This window comes from Triturus cristatus, chromosome 11 (genome assembly GCF_964204655.1).
Source record: "Triturus cristatus chromosome 11, aTriCri1.1, whole genome shotgun sequence".
Lineage (NCBI taxonomy): Eukaryota > Metazoa > Chordata > Amphibia > Caudata > Salamandridae > Triturus > Triturus cristatus.
In genome coordinates, this window is record NC_140594.1 from 530,360,312 (window position 1) to 530,383,071 (window position 22,760).

Below are 22,760 nucleotides of genomic sequence, written 5' to 3' on the forward strand. Positions count from 1 at the left end.
CATTACATTATACACTCATTCATATAGTTACTCTCACAATCACTGACTTTTACACATACTTATTTATATACACCAACACTCACATACAATGCCTTTTATTTTTTTACTTTGTTGAAGATGTACAACTAAAACATATTCGCTCACCAACACACAAATAAATACACTCACTGGCCTGTCCCCCCCCCCGCTTTTCCTGTGTATCGGTAGGGTCCTCCCCGGGGGAGCGCATACTGCTGCTTTGATTTCTTGCTGCCTTGTGGATTTGTTTGTTATTTCTTATATAAAAATGGAACCGCCATCTGGGGGGTCCGGACGGTGTGGCCGCCAATGTTTTTTCTCTCCAACTCCTGTGATCTCTCTCACGCTGCAGCGTGTGTTTCCCACTTGTATTCTATGCTCTTATCGTTTGCTAGCGGCCGGCCTGAAGGTTGTAGACCCATTTTTGTAACTCTTTTGACTTCTGTAATAAAGGTTTCAAAAAATAAAAATAAAAAAATACACTCAGTCACCCAAACAACTGTTTCCACATGCACTCTTAAACCTATACACCTAGTCAATCAACCATTCACACATCTATGCATAAAGTTACACACAAACTCAGTGTCCCATACAAATACTCACCCAACTATTAAATAACTAATATACACACTCATGTAGTTAGTGACCAACTGATGCAGCATGTTATACAACAACAGAGACAGTGCTGCACACATTCACATAGTTTATTTACTAATCCATGTATTAAGAGAGACACTTTTAATTACTCACTTAAACAGACAGTCAGACAGCTATTAAATCCTTCATCCAGACTGTTATATATCCACTCAATCTTCAATACAGATTGGTATATATATAATACATATTTAAATTTCAAACTAAACCACATTCACTGGATGATGTCACCTATAATACAAGACAATGTAATAAAACACGGCAGCACATATATATAAAGAATATAGATATAGATATGTGGTCTCTGAAGAGAGACTGCTAAACACACGCTCTGTCAAGAAGCTATCAGAAGTGGGATCTGAACCCTTGCATGGGAAGTGCCTGTGAAACCCAGAGCACAAGACATTGCCTACGACTAAGCACTTCTGACCTTGCTCTAGTTGCCAATTATGGGAAACCAGGCATGAATCTGCAGTAAGAGAGGGAAGGGGAAAGGAAGATATCACAGCTAAAATGCTTGAATGGTAGTCATACTGTTACTCGCCTCCAAGAAGCCAGCATTGGTAGGAATCGAACAATGCTCTGGAGAAGTTTGTGTCATTAGAGGAAGGATCCACTACTACTGAGCTATTGTACCATGTAAGCAAAACGCATTAAACGAATACAAGAATGTAAACTCTAAAATGGAGCAAAGTTACACCTTGTGGACTTCTACAGTTGCGAAGTCCTACAAACAACACTTTGAGCATCAAATAAGCGAAAACATATTGCACGAAAGCCACCGCATGGACAAAATAGATGCATGAAAATGCAACGGGACCCTATAGAGGGTATTGACGGAAGACAAAGTCTAGGGAGGCCACAGCTGGATCCTCAACCGGGAAATATACCACATACATTAGCAAATGCCCCACAGATTATTTCACATCCCCATAAGAATGAGGGAGACGGATCATCTCTTGAGACTAGCTCTTAGGCAGAGGAAATGGAAACAAAAGCAAACCAGCTGTTCAGCTTTAAAAGACATCTGGGAATTAAAAGTCTCAAACCCAGAGACTAATGACGCTACATAAAAGAAGAGTAGTGTGTACACTGCAACACTATTAATTCAACAAAGTCTGTAACAAAAAGACCACTGCAAAACGTAATTAACCATTTTAACCCTGCAGCAGCAAGGCTTTCAAAATTAAGTGAAACTCTTAGATGTTCCTTCCCACGGACATCGTTAGAAAAAGGCAAAAGATTTATTTGGTTTGAAAAGAAACCAGAGTATTACAAATTGCAAGCCATGAGGTGTTGGACTGCAGAATCTGCGTGGCTATCAAAAAGATTGATCCCGTCAGAGGGCATGTCATTAAGGCTCTCTCGAACATCGTCAGGGAAGCTGACATCATGCAACCAAGCATGTCTTCTCAGAGCTACTGATCTAGCGATATCCCTACCCACAAAATCTGTTGTGTCCATCGCTGACCTCATCGAAAATTTGGCCAGTTCACGACCATCCTCAATCAGCCGATTGAAGTCAGCTCTAGGTGCTTCAGGAAGAGAAGGAAGGAGATGGTCAACAGAATCCCATAGGGCAAAAGAAGCTCTTCCTAACACGCAGGAAGTGTTTAAAGATCTGAGTGCCGAACTAGTAGATGCAAACAAATTTCGGCCGCATGTCTCCAACCACCGTGATTCCCTAGTCGGTGGAAGCAATGGAGGAGCATTCAAATGCAGCTAAGCTGAAGCTGCTTGTACAACCAGCCCTTCAGCCTTAGGGTGCTGATACAGACAAACAGGATCGTCTGGGGCAGGTCAATGATGGTGTGCAAAGGCACGCTCAATAGATTCTCATGAAGAAGGTCTCATCCAAGTCCCCAGAAGAATGTCGTAGAGTGACTGTCTGAAAGGCAATAAAGGCGTAACGTGAATGCCGCCTTGAAGGAGCAGATTCAACAAGGGATTTGAAGGCAAAAACCCAGCAGGAGGAGCTCAGCAGCCCTACTAATGACTCTGGCAAAAGCCGCACTAGCCTCTGTGGCTATTCTGGTGGGGGGGGGGGGGGGGACAGTAAATCATAGGTAGGGGACGGATGAAGACTAACCTGCCCTCCAAAGCCCAAAGAACCTACTGCCCGAGGCTGGTCAAGAATATCCAAATGGTCAACCCCACCAGTATTTGCTGACTCCTCTTGCAACACTGGGGAATCGGAAACAGCAGTGGCCTCATCTTCTATTTGTAGAGGAGATGGTGCAGGGGCCTCAGTGACAGGAAATGGTGTCTCTGGTGCCAACCAACATCGAGACCGCGTCGCATCAACGTCCACCACCAAGAGTGTCTCCTCCGAAGGGTGTGGTATCGATGTCTTCCGCTGAGGGTGACATGTCCTCTGCTTCGGACGCCAAAGACGTCATAACAGAAAGCACCACCAGACTGTTTCCAGACATCATAACCGGGCTGCGTCCTGACGTCATAACAGAAAACCCCACTGGACTGTTTCCCAACATCCCAACATCACAGCAACTCCAGAGAGGGAGCAAGGGTACTCGATCGGCGCCGAGGGAGAACCCGCTGGCAAGCTCCTGACCAGAGTCGCTTCCACCTCTTTGGGGCCCGAAGGCATGCCAGAAAGAGGTGTTGACCCAAAAATGGCTTGCAAAGCCCGGTAGTACATTTCCATTTGGGCCCTAGTCGCCCCTTCACCAGGAAATGGTGGATATGTGGGGGTCGACTTCTGTGCAGTCGCCTCCGGTAAAGACCGGAGGAACAGGCACCAGCATCACGGCTAAGCGAGGCAGACTGCATCCGTGACTGACTTCCTATGCCTACCTGATGGAGGTGACTGACGTCCACAGGAACAGCTCCACAACCTGCCCTGAGCAGGGGGTCCAGCACGGGAAGGAGATTGATGACGCTTAGACTACGAAAAGGACAACCAAGCTGACAGCAACTTCATCTGACATTCCCGCAAGGACTTGGACTTCAGCCTTTTACAGACGTCACAATCCTCGGAGTCGTGGTGCTCGACCAAGCTTCACATACCAATCCCATGCGGATTGGTCGCCGACATCTGACGCGCACAGGTCCCGCACGTTTTGATGCTCGAAGGCATTGGCACACTGTTCCTGACACAAAAGTCTTGAGTAACCGCTTCTCCTGGATCAGCATTAGCGCGGAAATGATGAAAACTGACGTCAGTGCGCCGGAGGAGAATTATATGGCTACACTGACCTCATATCTGTGGACGACGTCCGGGCGGCGCCATGCAATGCCATTCCCCAGCGCGCAGAGGTACTGCTGAAAATTCTCCAGAACCAGTCTGGCGCCTGGGGGAAATTTTCAGTAGAGGAATCTGCGACTAGATGTCTCTATCAGATATACCACCCAGGTTGTCAGCTGTTCCCACTAATCCTGACAATCACACAGGAACACTCGAGGTGATAACAGCAAGTATAAACAACAACAAAAATCACTTCTACAATAGCCAACGAGCTAGAGAGGAATACTACTTAAAAGGAAAGAATGAAAACACTAGGCAGAAATGAATTTGCAAACCACAGTAGGAAACTGGAAGCTAAGGCAGCAGGGTGAAGGTAGGACTCTATAAACTGGAACTAACAAAAAAAGGAAAGAAAGGCATGAACTGGGAAAAGGCTAAGAATGAAGGACAGTGGGTATTCAAGAATCGAATCAAGAATGCACTAAAATAGCGCGAACACAAGAATCAAGGAAAAACTATAGGACAGTGCTAGCTCCAGGAACAAGGATATAGAAAAAGCTCAAATAGAGCAACATTACACCTTGTTGCAAAGTCCTACAAACAACACTTTGAGCGTAAAATACGCGAAAACATATTGCACTAAAGCCACCGCATGGGCAAAACTCATAGATGCGTGAAAATGCAACGGGACCATGTAGAGGGTATTGCAGGAAGAAAAAGTCAGAGTAGGCCACAGCTGGATCCTCAGCCAGGAAATATACCATCCAGGAAGAACTTCTGATGTGGCACTCTAGAATAGCTATACAATAGCAAACTAATACCCCACAGAGTATTTCACATCCCCATAAGAATGAGGGAGAAGGATCATCTCTTGAGAGTAGCTCTTAGGCAGAGAAAATGGAAACGAAAGCAAACCAGCTGTCCAGCTGTAAAAGCCATCTGGGAATTAAAAGTCTCAAACCCAGAGACTAATGGCCCTACATAAAAGAAGAGTAGTGCATACATTGCAACACTATTAATTTAATAAAGTCTTTAACAAAAGGACCACTGCAAAAAGTAATTAACCATTTTAACCCTGCAGCAGCAGGGTTTTTAAAATTAAGTGAAACTCTTAGATGTTCTTTCCCACGGAAATCTTTAGAAAAAGGCGAAAGATTTATTCAGTTTGAAAAGAAACCAGAGTATTACAAATTGCCAGCCATGAGGCGTTGGACTGCAGAATCTGCTTCGCTATCAAAAAGATTGATCCTTTCAAAGGGCATGTCTTTAAGGCTCTCCCGAACAATATCAGGGAAACTGCCATCACGCAACCAATCATGTCTTCTGAGAGCTACTGATCTAGAGCTAGCTCTGGCCACTGAATCTCTTGTGTTCATAGCCAACCTGATCAAAAATTTGGCCAGTTCATGACCATCCTGAATCAGCCGAGCGAGGTCAGCTCTAGTTCCTTCAGGAAGAGAAGGAAGGAGACGGTCAACTGAATCCCATAGGGCAGAAGAAACCCTTCCTAAACACGCAGGAAGTGTTTAAAGATCTGAGTGCCGAACTAGTAGATTTTTAAAAAAAAATTGGATGCATGTCTCCAACCACCTGGATTCCCTAGTCGGTGGAAGCAATGGAGGAGCATTCAAATGCAGCAGAGCTGAAGCTGCTTGTACAACCAGCCCTTGAGGCTTAGGGTGCTGAGACAGACAAACAGGATTGCCTGGGGCAGGTCAATGACGGTGTGCAAAGGCACGCTCAATAGTCTCTCTTGAAGAAGGTCTTGTGCAGAAGAATGTCATTGAGTGACTGTCTGAAAGGCAGTAAAGGCACCACGTGGGTGCCGCCTTGAAGGAGCACATCCAACTAGGGATACAAAGGCAGAGCCATAAAAGGTGGCTGGAACTTTAAAATGTCAGCAGTTCTACTAATGATTCCTGCAAAAGGCGCATTAGCCTCTACTGCTATTCCGGGGGGGAGGGGGGGGGGGGGGGGGGGTACGGGGGACAGTAAATCACAGGTAGAGGTCGGCTGAAGTCTAACGTGCCCTCCAAAGCGCAAAGAACCTACTGCCTGAAGCTGGTCAAGAGTATCCAAATGCTCAACCCCACCAGTATTTGCTGACTCCTCTTACAACACTGGGGAATCAGAAACAGCAGTGGCCTCATCCTCTATTTGTAGAGGAGATGGTGCAGGGGCCTCAGTGACAAGAAATTGCGTCTTCGGTGCCGACCAGCATCGAGACTGCGTCGCATTGGCATCCACCACCAAGGGTGTCTCTGCCAAACGGTGTCGTATTGATGTCTACAGCCAAGGGTGATGGCGGCATGGAACGGCGTCAAGATGGAGATATGTCCTCTGCTTCGGACGCCACAGACGTCATAACAGGAAGCCCCACCGAACTGTTTACCGACGTCATAACCGGGCTGCGTCCTGACATCATAACAGAAAGCCCCACTGGACTGTTTCCCGACATCGCAGCAACTCCAGATAGGGAGCTAGGGTACTTGAATGGTGCTGAGGGAGGACCCGCTGGCAAGCTCCTGACCAGAGTCCCTTCCACCTCTGTGGGGCCCGAAGGCGTGCCAGGAAGAGAGGTTGACCCAAAAATTGCTTGTAAAGCCCGGGAGTACATTTCCAGTGTCACGACTACGCTCGGCCGACGTCCTCCGTGACTTCTACATTGTATGCCTACCTGATGGAGATGACCGACGTCCATGGGAATGGCTCTGCGACCTGCCCTGTAGGGGTCCCATCACGGGAAGGAGATCGACGCCACTTAGACTCCGAACGGGACAACCGAGCTGACACCAACTTCATACGGCATTCCCGCAAGGACTTGGGCTTCAGACTTTTACAGACGTCGCACTCCTTGGAGTCGTGGGGCTTGCCCAAGCATCACATACTAATGCCATGCGGATCCGTTGCCGACATCTGACGCACATATGTCCCGCACGTTTTGATGTCCAAAGGCAGTGGCACACTGTTCCTGAGCGAAAGGCATTGAGAAGGCCAAAAAACAAAGAGGCCTGAGGAACCGCATCTGCTGGATCTGCGTTGCAGTGCAGAAATGAAGAAAACTGATGTCAGTGCGCCGGAAGGGACTTATATGGCTTCACTGACATCATATCCGTAGACGACGTCAGGGTGGAGCCATGCAACGCCATCCCCCTGTTGTGTAGTTCCTATAAAAAATATACAGGATCTGCGCGTTCAGACAACATACACTGTAGGATTGGTGTCAGACAAACTCTGATCACCCCCACCGGGTATGTTGGCCTTTTGTACCAACTAGCTCACAGTGCCACTAGAATCTCCTCTTACCAAGGAGAGAATAGTTCCTGGCAACAATCGAATACAACAACCCTGATCCCTCAGGACTGTGGAAACAATATACTACTTTTTGCTCAGTCACTCGTGCTTACTAAGTCTGTCTCAGAGAGATACACAGAATAAACAGGCTGGGCGTTTTCAATAAGAATTTATTGAACAGTTGTTATTCTGGTGTAAAATAGATGAGCTGCAACAACCGTTAGGCAGTGTAAGATATAAATGATTAGCAGTACTATAAAAGGTAAGTGAATGGTATAGCTTTACCATCTTACAATAATCATCAATACATTTGAGTATATAAAACACATGATAAAAAGATGCGTGCTCCTACAATGCTTCCCTAACTAGATTTACCTAAGTGTACCTAGCATGTAGGAGGTGTTAAGCCAAGAATCCCTCTAGGATTAAGTCATCCCCATTACCTGAAGTGTGAGACTGTGGGAAACCGTCCTGGTCTCGAGTTGGACACTCTGCGAGGGATGTTAGACCACTGCGAGCTGAAGTTTCTGCATGCAGGAACCTCAGCGTCTCTGGTCAGTGTGTCGGTTGGAAGTCTCGGTCTCCTCTGTCTATCTTAGCAAGATGTGATGCATATATACCCATAGGTCTCCCCACGGGTCCTACCTCGCTGTATTACTGTGTCAGCCTAAGGAGGACGTCGGGCATGAACTTTATACATAGATTCTATACAGGAAATGGACGTCCTGCTGTGCTTCCAAGAATCCTCATGCATAATATATGAGATTTAGAACTAGGGAAAACCCGCGTTCTGAATGCAGTGTTGTCTCTAGGTAAAAGGTCAGTCCCTGTAAACCGTGACAAGTGTAATGTAGGGAAAAATAGAGGTGAAGGGTAATGAAGTTACCGGGACCTATATTATGGGGTAATGAAGTTAACGGGACCTATATTATGGTACCTATATGAAATATAACACCCACTCCTCTTCCGAATGGATGACATAGTTAAATTCTAAAAGTACCACTAGCCTAGCGGATGGTTTTTCAGCATTCGCCTCCAGTAGACGGGGGGCTTTCCCACTCTCTCCAGTTTGTGACGCGGCCGGCCCCGAGGGGTTGTAGGCGACATGCTGTGTTTAAGGAGGATCTGTCCGCACAGATCTTGATGAGGCTTTTGACATGCTGATAAACTTGTGCAGTAACCCGCCGGCCCGCAGGGTTGTAGGCGATAGCTGCTGATGCCGTTGAAGATACTCTGTTAATAATAAAAAAGATTTAAACATAAAAGTATCACTAGGCTGACTAGACACTGGTACTCAAATAGTTAAAAGCATTCGTTTTTTATTTTGCTAAAAAACAATGTTTAAAAAGTTAAAAGGTTCTAATAAAAAAACTAAATTCCAAAAGGAAAAATGGAAATTGAGACAAGTTATAGCTCTAATATGTCCGCAGGTATAGTTCAAACTACTATAGGCATTTGAAATCCATGCATGCTCAAAAAGAATGTCAATTTTGAGACGGAGTTCCAATTTTCCGTTTGTTTATCAAAAGTCGACTTTTTCTCCCAGAGCACGACGGGCCAAATAAGTCAAATGTTTATGTGTCCTGGCTGGTAGACGCAACATTCTACTTCCCTACATCCGCAGCTGATGGTCCCTGTAACACCTCGCAGATTATGTCTATTGAGCACAGATGATCTTTCATACTGTCCACAACTGATGCTGGAGCAGCCTGTGCGCCATCCAAGGTCTGGGTGTCAGACGAGGAGCCGATGTCCATACCAGCAGGAGCTGATACTACCTGTGGTGGCTCTAGGAATGCTGCCATCAACAGTGGAATACACTGGGAACACTGCAGAACATGGGCAGTTATCGCATCAACATCAGGTTGCGCACATGATGGAAGTGTCACACAGAGATCCAAAACGCATTCTCCGCAAAACAGGCATCGGAGGACAGGTAAGATGCAATCCATTCAGACTGGTCTAAATGACAAGAACCAAGATGCACTTAGTTCCCTTAGGCGAGGTGTGCCTAGATGTTGTACCATGCGATCACGGTATTTTCGCTCCAGGAGTTCTGTTTCCATCTCCTTGGTGACTGGGACGTCCATTGCCTAGCAGAAAAATGACAAGCGGGATACCTGCTATTAGAAACAGGATCAGCGGCAGTCCTCCAAATATGCTTCCAAATACGGAATGTATGAAGTTTGGTATAAATCCGAGGACTACCTGAAAGGTGCTTAATAGTCCAGAACCTATGGACTTAAATAGGTGGACGATGCCTGTCGTATCAGACAAGTTAAGGATGCAATTTGATTTACCATTTCTGCGAAATGGAAGGGGCAATTGGTACATATGAGTGTCTGTGTCTCTGCCGAAGACCTTGCGAGTTGAAGATCAAAAGTCTTTCAAGCGGAGGTTAAGGGCACAGATTTCTGTATAAGCATGGCTTTCATTCTGCTCAAAGCATTAAACCGTATTGATAAAATATTTAGTGAAGGCCATAGCGCGCCTCCCTGACTGTATGTGTTGGTGGAAACAATACTTGCATACAGCAAGTAACCCTGGAGCTCACGGTTACCAGGTATGCGATGCCCAGAAGCATGCCACAACAACCTTGATCGTTCAGCATCAAGTAACTTACATTTGAGAGTAGTCCGAATACTGGAGTAATCACGGCCGCCAGGGCACCCTGTAAATGACATGATAAGTTTGCTACTGAACGGTTACAGGCCCCATGAAGCATTGTATCCTGGCATATGAGGGATCCACTTAAAGCATTCTCACAGTTTGTACCGCATAGAAAAACCTCTTTTTCCCCACTCCGGCATCAAAATCTGTACGGTAATTCCCAAGATTCCTTGATGAATTCCCTACCCATTTCTTCATATCTGCCTGCCTGCTTTTGTTTAAGCAATATTGGAATTGAAAGTTGTGACCGGAAGAGTTATGTGGCCATGGATTAACCATTCCATGGACGGTGCCTCTGCCATTGAAAATGCTAATCTGTTCAGTATTTCAATGCACAGCATTGTATACTTAGCTCCCCTCGGTGCCATTTGAATCTGTTTTTCTGTCAGATTGTACAAAGAAAACAGAGATGTGCTGTTTATGTAACACCAAGGCACATAGCCTGTGCGCAAAGATTGCAGCGTCCAGCTTAATAACATAATAGAACACAATTGTAATTGCCCGTGTTGTAAAATCTTGTTCTAGTACATCAATAGCAGAAGATACAATGTTGCCCAGTGAATATATCCTGAACGTTGGTGTCAGTAACCCATTGTCGACCACTGCTAGAGCTTTCTCTAGATTTATACGATCTATTTCTCGTAATCTTTCCGCGGCCTCTTGTGATATTTTCCAAATCTCATTGTAGACAACATTATAGAAACGTTTGTGATGTGGCTTCCTCGGACCTAAGAAAAATGTACGTAGGTCCACATCCTCTGTAAGGATAAGTGTTGTTTCACTTGTGTAAGTGTTGAGGTCTTTAACCAATCGAGGCAGAAATTCCAAACACTGTAAGAGGTCACTACCCCTTGCTGTTGTCTCTGTACATAACATGGATCTGGCCTATTGATACTAAATCCTTTAGTTTTAACCGAGAATCTTTCTTGACAGTTATTGGTGTCACTGGGCCAAATGAACCATCCCTTCGAATCGGGGTCTGATCTATTGTATTGCATGATATCATCTAGTCTAACTACTTATTGTGAAGTTATGTTACCCTCAGTGTGTGATGGTGTGGGCATCCGAGGTGTGTTCAAATCTTTATTCTTGGCTAATCCAAGACAGGTCGTTTGTTGCACCGTTTCATTCAAAAACATTATTTGCTGAGGAATAAGGCATGCTCTAAATAGTGCCTCTGTTCCCTGGATGTGCCACTCTCTAGTACCCCAGACCGATTTTAAGTCTATGGTGTCTTTCAATTACTCGAAACCCTGTTGAAACAATTGGGCAATAAAGGTAGAGGAATAAATCTGTTTGGTGTTTGTTAACATATTTTTCCGTGCTGGTGTTTGTGCAATCTAATAATAATATGAGGCTAGGTCTGATTTGTTATACCCTGAAAAATACGGAAATTTCTGTGCAAATGTTTTTTAACTGCTTTTCAGTAGTGCTGGGCAATGTTCCCATTGGTGGTATTAGAAAACATTTCTGGGATTAGCAGATTTATGCAAAAACTGATGACCATAATGTTGATAGCAATACATTGTTTCAAAGCCTGATGTGCCCTATAACGTTTCATTATTAGAAAAAGCAGTAGATTTTTTTTTTTTTTTTTTTTTTTTTAAATCAGTCAACATATTATTTACAGTTTCATAATCCCAATCATCGGAAAATGTACTGGAGGTAATAATATCACTTAATGAAATCTTAAATAAATGTGGTATTTTTAAAAGTTCGGTCAGGCCAAAAAAATTGTAATCAACCTTATCACATACTATACCGTCCGGTATAGGAACTGCTGTAATGTTGACTGATTATAGGTCTCTTTTTTCACCATGTGATGAAAGATGCAGTTTCAGAATCACATTCACTTTTTGTGCTGCAGAGCTTTCTCGAAGATAAGGTCCATTATTAAGCATACGAAATACAGTTACTAGGCCTATCCAGAAAAGAAAGAAAAGTACCCAGGTAGTTCCACCCAAGGTGATACCAGGTAAGTCTTTTTAAGAAAGTTCAGAAAATCTTTGAATCGCTGTAGACAAGATCTTTGGGCTGGCATAGTTTCAGGTTCACTGGGATCCAATGAAAAAGTATCAAAGTCAATGAAATAGCCAGATGCAGTTCGATCAATTTTCGGTAATTCCGCAGGTTTTGTGGAAACTGTAGCCTGTTCTCGGGGAATGTTGACGTAGAGATCCGTGTTTGGTCGAATTGAAAGTTGTCTTTCAGTTGAATTCTCATTTTGAATTTCAGTTTCCAGAGGAATGAGTTCCCTCACAATTTAGCATAGTCCATCATTCCGTGTAGCTGACCCATCAAACATGATGAGTCTTTCGGTTTGAACTTCTTGTATAGTTGTGAGAGGAGGGTGTCTGTTACTCCGGAGTCCACGCGGCCTACTACTTAGTATCGGCCACATAGTGTGGTTTGATCAGATCAATTGAGACAAATCTTTACTCCTTTTTACTGGCAAGAGGTGGCAGAAGTACTGTTCTTGTTCCTTCAACTGCCTGGACAGGTACAGGCTTCCTGTATGATGGCCCAAATTATTTTTTGTCTGCTATTTTCTCTCTGACCAGATGCCCAACTTTAGGAATCTAGACAGGTCTTGCCGTGACACTTTCTGCTTCCCCAGTGGCGGTCCTTTTCACCTGGACATTACTCTGTAGTGCCCTGGATTCATTTAGGTCCTGCAAAACAGCCAAACGTTTATAGATGTCAAGAGGTTTATCATCCGCCACTGTGCCTTCACAATCAAGATCAGGTACCCCCATCCTCGTCCCAAATAGGACCTCATAATGAGTGACACCCCCTAGAGAGCTACTTGGCTGATTATTTCGTGCCCTCTAAACTCCATACAGATGTTTTACCCAATCTCCAACCAAACCTACTACTCTAGCTGTTAAAGACTGCTTTTTTAAGCCCCGGATATTCCTCTCCACTACCAAATTTCCCTCTGTATGGTATGGAGAGGAGTACGGCAATGCTACACCCTAACTGCAGAGTGAGCGTTGGTGTTTGGTTTATATAGGTGCCCAGCTGTGGTAATCCCTGGTTAATTGAGTGAGAAATAGGCACAGGCTGTGTTAATTAAATGGCCGTTCCGTATCCGGTGTGTGAAAACGCTGCCTGGGTGGTGCGCTGCGCTTGAATGCGTCGATCGGCATCCGCTGTCCTGAATGAGCTGCCTGGTTATCGCGTCAACTATGAGAGTCCCGGGGGCGTAGTTAACCGCCTAACATGGCGGACGCAGATTGAAGAGGCTCCGGACCCTAGGGATTATAATCCTGTCACGCCATCATAAAAAGAGCCGCATTGAACTTTCGTTCCTCGCACCACTGCTGCTACACACTCGGATGGAGGTTATGCCCGGCTTTCAAGTTTAAAGATGATATCTCCTAGAAGAAAGCTCGAGGCAGGGCCTGCCTGGCGCGGACGCCTAGTTGTCGAGGGGTGATTCGCGCTGGCGTGGTGTCAGAGTGTGGCTGCTCAAGCTGACTACATTTTTTGTTCTCTGCTCGTTGTGCGCGGTTCATTAGTAACAATGAGACCTCATGGTGCACTGTTTCTAAAATATTCCGTCATAAAGGCGCCATGAAGCGCAGTACGGACTTGTTCTTTTTTACTTGTCGCAAGGCTTCCCATTCATCTGAGTTCTTAAGGGTTTGTGTGATCACCGTATCAGCTAGTAATGACGGTGTCTTAAGGATCTCGGCTATTGTGGCTTCATCAAAAGCCAATTCATTTGCCGGTTCCATGGTGACTACAAGGTAGGGGGAGGAGGGGGGGAAGGGCGGTGTTGGGAAAAGCAAACGGTAAATATTGTTACAATGGGGATGAATTAAAGTTTTTTCATTGAGTATGGCAAAATATTGCTCACAATTTGGTACCACTATAAAGTTCCCACAGCCAAAAGCTGTGCCACAACATACACACACACACAATAAACCCTAGTGATTGCTAGGGGAGGGAACAAGAGGCTACGGGGTATTCAGGGAGAGCTGGCCTCCAAATACGACAAGGGATGCGGACCACTGGGGGGATGAATGGTGGCCTCCAGAGCTGGGATCAGCGCCGGTCCCTGTCCTGGAACTCAGGAATCTCGGAGTCTGGCTTGACCATACGCTTAGCTTTGTGACTCACACAAAGAGAGTGGCGGCCTGCTGTTTTGGAGTACTACGCGGGCTAAGACCCCTGCTGCGTTTCTTCGATGCCCCCACAAGACAGCTGGTCATTCAAGCTATGATCATCTCGCGGCTGGATTATGCCAGCTCTCTCCTATTAGGAGTAAACCAAGCCGAGATTCTTCGTCTACAACGAGTCCAGAATGCGGCAGCTAGGGCGGTGGTTGGTCTGCCTCGATCCTGCCCCACTTCTAACACCCTGCGTTCCCTGCACTGGCTCCCGATATGTAAGCGAATCCAATTTAAGGCTCTCTGCCTGGTTTTTAAAATTCTGAGAGAGTTGGCACCTGGAATACTTAACTCATTGATTTCGTCTTACGTTCCCACTCGTTCTCTACGATCCCTTGGACAGTCCTTGGTGGTCGTCCCCCGTTTCAGACTTAGTCGGATGGGGGGTCGCTCCTTCCGTGTGAAAGCCGCAACCCTCTGGAACGCTCTTCCCTTGGAAATTCGGCTCTCGAACGACCTTTTGTCCTTCCGCAGAGCTTTGAAAACCCTTCTGTTTTAATTATTTCCTGTCTTTATTTTTTATTCCGTGTCGACGGATCCTGTGTTATGTGGTGTTTTCCTTTCCCTGCGCCAGGACGCTCCTTCGCTGGAGCAGCTGTGCGCATTAAAATGTAATTAACATAACATAACATAACACACAAAAAGAAGCTACCCTGAATTGGTTTCTGATTCTAAGGTGGAGAAAGGTATACTACACCTTCTCCTGTGCGGTGCTGGGCATTTTAGAACATTTGAAGGACTGGCCTCACACACCACTAGGTGTCATGCTTCATTATTGGCAGTCCTCGCTCTCTCCGATACCACTGTTCGTATTCACGAGGAACTCAAACATCCACGATCAATTGGTCCATGCAAAAATACCATTGCCACCAAACCAGACCCAGCTAACCTTACGGGACCACCAACGACCAGTGGGTCACTACCCATGCGGCGATTGTGTGGCATGTCAGTATACCCGCCACACGAAGGAAGTGGATATATGAACTGGCAAACCCTGGATCCTAAAGAATCTTACCAACTAACAGCGAAAATGTCATTTACCTGATCAAATGCCCCCGTAACCTCTTCTATGTGGGAATGACAACGAGGAAGATTAAAAGGAGAATCAATGAGCATCGGAGCATCATCAGATGCAAAAGGAATAACACCAAACTGACACTTCACTACCTTGAAAACAGCCATGGAGAAGGGGATTTGGAATGGGTCGTCTTTGAAAGAATTAACCCAAGCATCCCTAACATACAAATGAGACTTCACACACGGGAACAACGCTGGGTCTATCATGGGAGACAGGCCTTAACGATGACACCCCATGGTTAAAAGTTGGTTAAACCGATCGAACTGTATCACAAATACATCTTCTATAAATCTGCACACAACAGATGGTTTTTGTGCGGCACTCCCCTATATTGCAGGAGACTATGTTCAACCAAAACATCAAAGAGACCTTTCAAACCAGCAGGGATATGCATTTACATGCCTTAATAAAACATTTTTTCCATTGGCTACACAAGCTTGAGAACTACTGGGGACATCCGTCATGTGTGAGCGACAGCGGACCCTCCCTCTGTATCTTATCATGGAATGTCAAGGGACTCCTTGACAGGATCAAACGGACGGCTGTCCTACGCTTTGCTCAACGCCAGGTGGCAGACATTCTCCTCCTTCAGAAGACTCATCTCTTGGGCAATCAGTGCCCACTTTCTAGCAAGGTATGGGTACAACAGAGTCTGGCACTCCGGGTTTGCCCGGGGCTCTCTGGTGGTGGCAATCATATGGCGCAATCCCCCCTTTGTGCTCACGCAGGCCACCCACGACCCCCAAGGTGGCTTCAAAGCTCTGGCGGGTACGTTACCAGGCAATCCTCTCAATCTTGTTTCTATATATTCACCCCCTTTAAGACTTACAGCAACTCTCTGCCATACCACCGACCTCATCGTATCCCTGCCCCTAGGTGCAACAATAGTTGAGGGCGATTTTAATGCAGTTCTCAACCCCAACCTTGACACTGCAAGCCCACCATCCGCTGCCAATATCACACAAGCAAAACACCTGGCTAACTGGGCGGGGCCTCTGGGCCTGTGCGATGCCTGGAGAATCTGCCACCCCCAGGAGAGACAATTCACACATACATCAGCTGCACACTGCACCCATGCCCGGATAGACATTCTATTCATCCCCCTACAGACTGCCGAATGATTGAAGACATCCGTATCCTCCCGAGGGGCATCTCGGACCACTCCCCTGTACTTCTACACATTGGGGATCCTCCCAACTCTACGCGCCAGATGAGGCGGTTGAACGCGTGGTTCCTCCAGGACAAGGAGCTAAAAAAGGCGATCAGGGTTGAGCTCCAGCAAGATTTCCTCACCAATACCGGATCTGCCCCCTCCCCAGGCACTCTCTGGGAGGCGAGCAAAGCCACCATCTGTGGCTTCGCCAAAGGCCAGCTGAACATCAAGTGGCAAGCCCAAACCCACCAAATCACCCTGCGGGAGGCCCAAGCGCTGCCTCTCGAACAACGTCCTCCCGAGGACCAAGACCAAACTCAAGAGAGGCAGCTCATATGCCTGAGGGGCAAAATCAGGCAACTCTCCTTGGATGCTGCCAAGCTCCTGTGGCGATCCTCAGTGGCAAGGGTTTACGGCTAGGGTGACAAGAATGGGAAGAGCCTTCAGAGACTAGCCACATATCCTATGGCCAACCGCATAATCCTGGAGGTGGTGGCACACCGTTCTCCACTCGCAATGGTCCAGGCCTTTGCCTCCTATTACCGAGGGCAATACTCCAGGCAGCGCCCAGACATCTCCCTGTCGGAACTGCTCAGCCCAGGTCACTTTCGTCTCCCTCGCCTCAGCGTAGCGGAGTCTGCTGATTTGGACCTCCCCATGACCCGGGAGGAGATCAATGACGCCATAGCGCACATTCACTGGGCAAAATCCCGGGCCTGGACGGTCTTCCTTTGGAGTACCATGCCACGTTCCGGGAGATCCTCACCCCGCACCACTCTGATGTCTTTGCTGAGGCCCTCGAGAAGGGTTCCTTTCCCCCGGAGACAAATGTAGCCACCATTGTGGTTCTTCCAAACACGCAACGGCTGTCACCCAATTGTGCTAATTACCGCCCAATCTCCCTTATAAATACGGTGGTTAAAATATTCGCTGTGTTTCACGCCAAATGGCTGAAACCCTATCTCACCAAACTGGTCCACTCCAATCAATGCGGGTTCATGCCTGCGCGGGGGACCAGACACTGCCTCTGTCATCTCCATCTGTCCCTAGCGAACAACCACTTACTAACTCCTTACTTGGCACTTCTTCTCATTGACTTTGAAAAGGCCTTTGAGTCGGTGGATTGGCGATACCTAGATGACGTGATGGCCGAAAGGGGGTTCGGTCCTCGGTTTCGCAAGCTGGTGAGGGTCCTCTACTCTCGGCCTCATGCATGAGTGCTTGTCAGTGGGGTATTGTCAAAGGAGTTCCCCATTAGCAGAGGAATGAGGCAGGAATGCCCCCTCTCACCCCTCCTTTTCGCTTTAGCGATGGAACCCCTAGCGGTTCTCATCCGGTCGGACAACCGCATCCAGATTTGGAAATGGCCCAACTCGGAAGAGGACAAAATTGCCTTATATGCGGACGACGTCCTGCTTCACCTTGCAGAGCCAGCTTAATCTGGCCCCCACTGTCTTAGGGCGCTGCATTCCTTCGGGAAGGCCTCCGGTCTGCAAATTAACCCCGGCGACTCAGTCTTGTTCCCCCTGCACTTAACCAGGGACTGCTTCGACTGGCAAGCCACAATACCCATAAGGCGACAGTCCTTTAAGTATTTGGGGATCTGGATCCCATTATTCCCTGATCTTGCCTGGTCCCTCAACGTAACCCCGCAGGTAAAGCGAGCTAAAGAAGACCTCTGCAGATGGCAGAAGCTGCCGCTAAACCCCCTGGGCAGGGTCGCCCTATTTAAAATGATGATCCTCCCCAGATTCATTTATGTCATCCAGAACACTCCCATCTGCTTACTGTGGGCCTGGTTCAGGGATCTCGACAACTTAACTACTAAATTTCTCTGGGGCGGCCGACAACCCTGCATAGCTATGGCCTGCTGCCGGTTCCCGCCCTATGACGGGGGTATGGGAATGACCAACCTATACTTATACTATTTGGCGACTCGCCTACTTGTATTGTATGATTGGTTTAACAAAGGGTGGTCAGACCCGGCCTACAGACTCGAGCTGGAGGAGCTGGGCCTCTCTCGATGATTGTATGCGGGAACCATACATAGAACACTACCTGGGGTGACAGAATCTGTCCTCCTGGCCTGCCTCGCTGCGCCACACCCAGTGGACAAACAAACTGACCCAGCGCACTCTACTCTGGCAAGGTGCGTGGCTGCAGGAGGTTAGCGCTCTAAGGTCCTGGGACCTGATTGGGATCTCCCAGCTCGGGACGTATGGACCAGCGACCACATACGCTCCTTCCAAGATCTGCAGTCGAGGCATTCCCTGCACCCATCCCAATTTTAAAAGTACCTGCAGCTGCGCCATGCCCTTCACACACACATATCGGGCGGCACTACGCTACTGGAATACAGCTCACCGGAGGCGAAAATCATGATGGGGAACCTAGGGAAGGGGGGTATCTCCCGCATCTATTGTTCACTAACCAACAACACCCAGACAACGCTTGAGTGGCTTAGAACCCAGTGGAAGGGCTAGGGGCTAGGTGGGCCCCTTAGAGGAGGAAGATTGGAGGGACGTACTGATGGCGCCCAAGAGAGTTACTGCGTCAGGAACTCTCTCCACACAATGTGGCATGGTGTGGAGTATATTTGTGTGGAATGTGTTACCAAGTGTGAAAATGATGAAACATAATTACATTACAATCTAAGGCGGCCTTTGATTGTGCTCAAATTTACAAAACCTCATTGGCTTTCCCCGAAACGGTTTGAGCCACCTGCCCAGTTTCACATCCAGGAGAACAGATCAGCTGTACAAATTTAAAATTAAGAGTCAACACAGCTGACTTGTGTATGCCTTCATAGATCGGCAGCTAAGAGGCACAGGTCAAACCGGCAGCAACTGTTTTTAAAAGTACTCCTCCACTGGACTCACGGATGCCAAAAAGCATTATGCCCCGAGCGGTCCATTAACACCCCCAACCCTTCTTCTCCCCCCTACCTCCCTGTTGACCGATAGTAAGTGCAACTTCAACGATGTCGCGCAGCTCCCAAAAAGTACAGTACACCACGGACTAGAGTGTACTTCAGCTGTTACACAGAGACTAGATGAACAAGTTACTTACCTTCGGTAACGCTTTTTCTGGTGGATACAGTATCTGCCTGTGGATTCCTCACCTTGTGAATATCCCCTGCGCCAGCAACATTCGGAAACTTTTGTAGCAGTCCACGCCGATGGGGTCGAAGATGACGTCACAGAGACACGGCTCCGCTCGCGACTCCACTGACGTCACCGGCTCCATAAGAAGACCTCCTCGGCGTGATGACGTCAGTTCCGCCCCTTTTTTCCGTGCCTTCGAGGCACACGGACGGACTGACAGCAATATGTACATAAACAGCATACACAGTACACAATATGCATATCAACACACACAGTGTGGAAAAGAAACATCAAAGCACTAGAAATAACCCAATGTCCTTGACAGTCATAAATACATTTGAAATCATTAATAGAATTACCGTCATAGAGTCACTGGAATAGAAGGATGGACAACGGGGAGGCGGGTGGGTCAGTGAGGAATCCACAGGCAGATACTGTATCCACCAGAAAAAGAGTTACCGAAGGTAAGTAACTTGTTCTTCTGATGGATACATCTGCCAGTGGATTCCTCACCTTGTGAATAGATTCCACAGCAGTCCCCACTCCCGGAGGAGGGTGTCCATCCCTCTATACCAGAAAATCCTGAAGGACGGAACGGGCAAAATGTCCGTCCCTCCTCACCTCAGAGTCTAAACAATAATGTTTTGCAAAGGTGTGAAGGGAGGCCCAAATTGCCGCCCTACAAATGTCCTCCACAGGAACACCCCTAGACAAAGCAGAGGTAGAAGACTTTGCTCTAGTGGAATGAGCTCTTAAACCCTCCAGAGGCTCCTTACCAGCTAGGGAGTAGCAGATCTTGATGCATAGCACAATTCATCTTGAAAGGGTGCGCTTGTGCACCGCACGACCCTTTCTGCAGCCAGCAAAGCCCACAAAGAGCTGGTCATCAATCCTGTAGTCCTTAGTCCTGTCCAGGTAAAAGCTCACCGCCCTCTTAGGGTCCAAGCGGTGAAGTCTCTCCTCCTCCTTGGAAGGGTGAGGGGGAGGATAAAAGGTAGGAAGGGTAATGGACTGCCCCAGATGGAAGGGAGTTACCACCTTAGGCAAAAACGCAGCCCTGGTCCGGAGAACCATTCGTTCAGCATGCACAGTCAAGAATGGGGGTTTTGAACTAAGAGCTTGAAGCTCACTTACCCTCCTTGCCGAGGTGATAGCAACGAGGAAAACCGTCTTAAAAGACAACAGTCTCAAGGGACACTTATGTAAGGGCTCGAAAGGAGAACCCATAAGATAAGTCAGTACAAGGTTCAAGTCCCATTGAGGCACAATAAAGGGAGTAGGAGGAAATTTATTCGTGAGGCCCTTAAGAAACCTAAGTACAATAGGTGATTTAAACAACGACGGCTGATCCGGCAGGCATAGAAAAGCCGACAGAGCCGATAAATATCCTTTAACTGTGGCCACAGCAAAGCCTTGCTGAGCAAGAGAAAGGGCAAACTGCAGAATGTTAGACAAACGAGCCTTCAAGGGATCAATTGACCTCTCTCCACACCAGAGAACGAATTTAGACCATCTATAGGAGTATATGGATTTGGTGGAGTGTCGCCTGGCCGATAAAATAACGTCCACCACATCCGGCGGGAGAGAAAAAGAATTCAGGTTGCCCCGTTCAATCTCCAGGCATGAAGGTGTAAGCTCTGGAGGTGGGGGTGTAGAACCTGCCCCTCCGACTGCGAGAGGAGGTCTGCCCTCAGAGGGAGACGGAGCGGAGGGCACGAGGAGAGGTGGAGAAGATCTGTGTACCACACCCTTCTTGGCCAATCCGGGGCGATCAATATAACTTGGGCCCGGTCTTGGCGAATCTTCCTCAGAACCCGAGGAATCAAGGGTATGGGAGGAAACGCGTAAAGGAGTCGTGAGCCCCAACTCAACTGAAACGCGTCCCCCAACGCCCCCTGCATCGGATACTGGAGACTGCAGAATGACAGGCAGTGCGCGTTCTCGAAAGTGGCAAACAGATCCACCCGAGGAGTTCCCCACGTCCGAAAGACGTGACGAACTACCTCCGGATGGAGCCTCCACTCGTGGTCGGCAGAGAACTGCCGACTGAGACTGTCCGCACGTACGTTCAGCACCCCGGCCAGATGATTCGCCATCAGACAAATCCGATGGTCCTGAGCCCAGGACCATAGACGCAGGGCCTCTCTGCATAGACAAAGAGACCCCACTCCTCCCTGCTTGTTTATATACCACATCGCGGTAGTGTTGTCCGTCAGAACCTGAACAGACTGACCGCGAAGGGAAGGGAGGAAGGCCTTGAGCGCCAAGCGTATCGCCCGTAACTCCAGAAGGTTGATGTGAAGCAACCTTTCCTCTGGAGACCAAAGACCCTTGATCTCCAGATCCCCCAGATGCGCACCCCACCCTAAGGTGGATGCATCCGTTACCACTGTGGTCACCGATGGAGGTAGATGAAAGGGCCTTCCTTGAGACAGATTGCCCTCCACGCTCCACCAAGATAGATCCGCTGCAGCTTCTCTGGAGATCCTCACAGACTCCCTGAGATCCCCTTTGTGCTGATACCACTGCTTGCGGAGGCACCACTGGAGCGCCCTCATGTGCCAGCGTGCATGGTTGACCAACAGTATGCAGGAAGCGAACAGACCGAGCAGGCGAAGGACCTTCAGAACTGGAACAACCGCTCCGCTGAAAAACAAAGGAATCATTTCCTGTATGTCGAGAATCCTTTGAGGAGGAGGGAATGCTCGACACACAGTAGTGTCCAGTACCGCACCTATGAACAGGTTGCGCTGAGAGGGCACCAGGTGAGATTTGGGCACGTTGATCGAAAAACCCAATCTGTACAACAGCCGAGTTGTATCCTGCAGATGACACAGCACCTTCTCCGACGACTCCGCCTTGATCAGCCAGTCGTCCAAATAAGGGAAAACCGAAACTCCCGATCTTCTGCGATGGGCTGCCACCACTGCCGTCACCTTTGTGAAGACTCGAGGTGCCGAAGTAAGACCAAACGGGAGGACCGCAAACTGATAATGTTGCGATCCTACCGTGAAACGGAGATACTTCCTGTGCGACTTCAGGATGGGGATGTGAAAATACGCATCCTGCAAGTCGAGCGACACCATCCAGTCCTCCTGATTCAGCGCCTGAAGAACCTGCGCAAGGGTGAGCATCTTGAACTTCTCCTGTTTCAGGTAAAAGTTCAGGATTCTGAGGTCTAGTATCGGACGCAATCTGCCGTCCTTCTTCGGGATCAGAAAATACCGGGAGTAGCATCCCTGACCCCTCTCCTGCTCCGGAACCACCTCTATCGCCCCTTTCTGAAACAACTTCAGGACTTCTTCCTGCAGGAGAAGACGGTGGTCCTCCGAGCAAGCACCTTGGCAAGGAGGGTAATTTGGAGGGAACTCCCGAAAGGGAAGGGCGTACCCATTTTCTACAAGATCCA

The 22,760-nt window shown here is 47.7% G+C and overlaps 1 protein-coding gene and 2 non-coding genes across 3 annotated transcripts in view; all 3 read right to left on the bottom strand.

The window, feature by feature from the left end:
* Nucleotides 1-22,760, bottom strand: part of LOC146784520 (disintegrin and metalloproteinase domain-containing protein 9-like) — a 1,652,657-nt gene that overhangs the window by 1,351,124 nt on the left and 278,773 nt on the right. The gene's annotated exons all lie outside the window — the stretch shown is intronic.
* On the bottom strand, nucleotides 1,833-1,945 carry LOC146784521 (U5 spliceosomal RNA). Its single transcript, XR_014971047.1, has one exon. It is a non-coding gene; the product is annotated as a U5 spliceosomal RNA (small nuclear RNA).
* Nucleotides 4,950-5,062, bottom strand: LOC146784522 (U5 spliceosomal RNA). Its single transcript, XR_014971046.1, has one exon. It is a non-coding gene; the product is annotated as a U5 spliceosomal RNA (small nuclear RNA).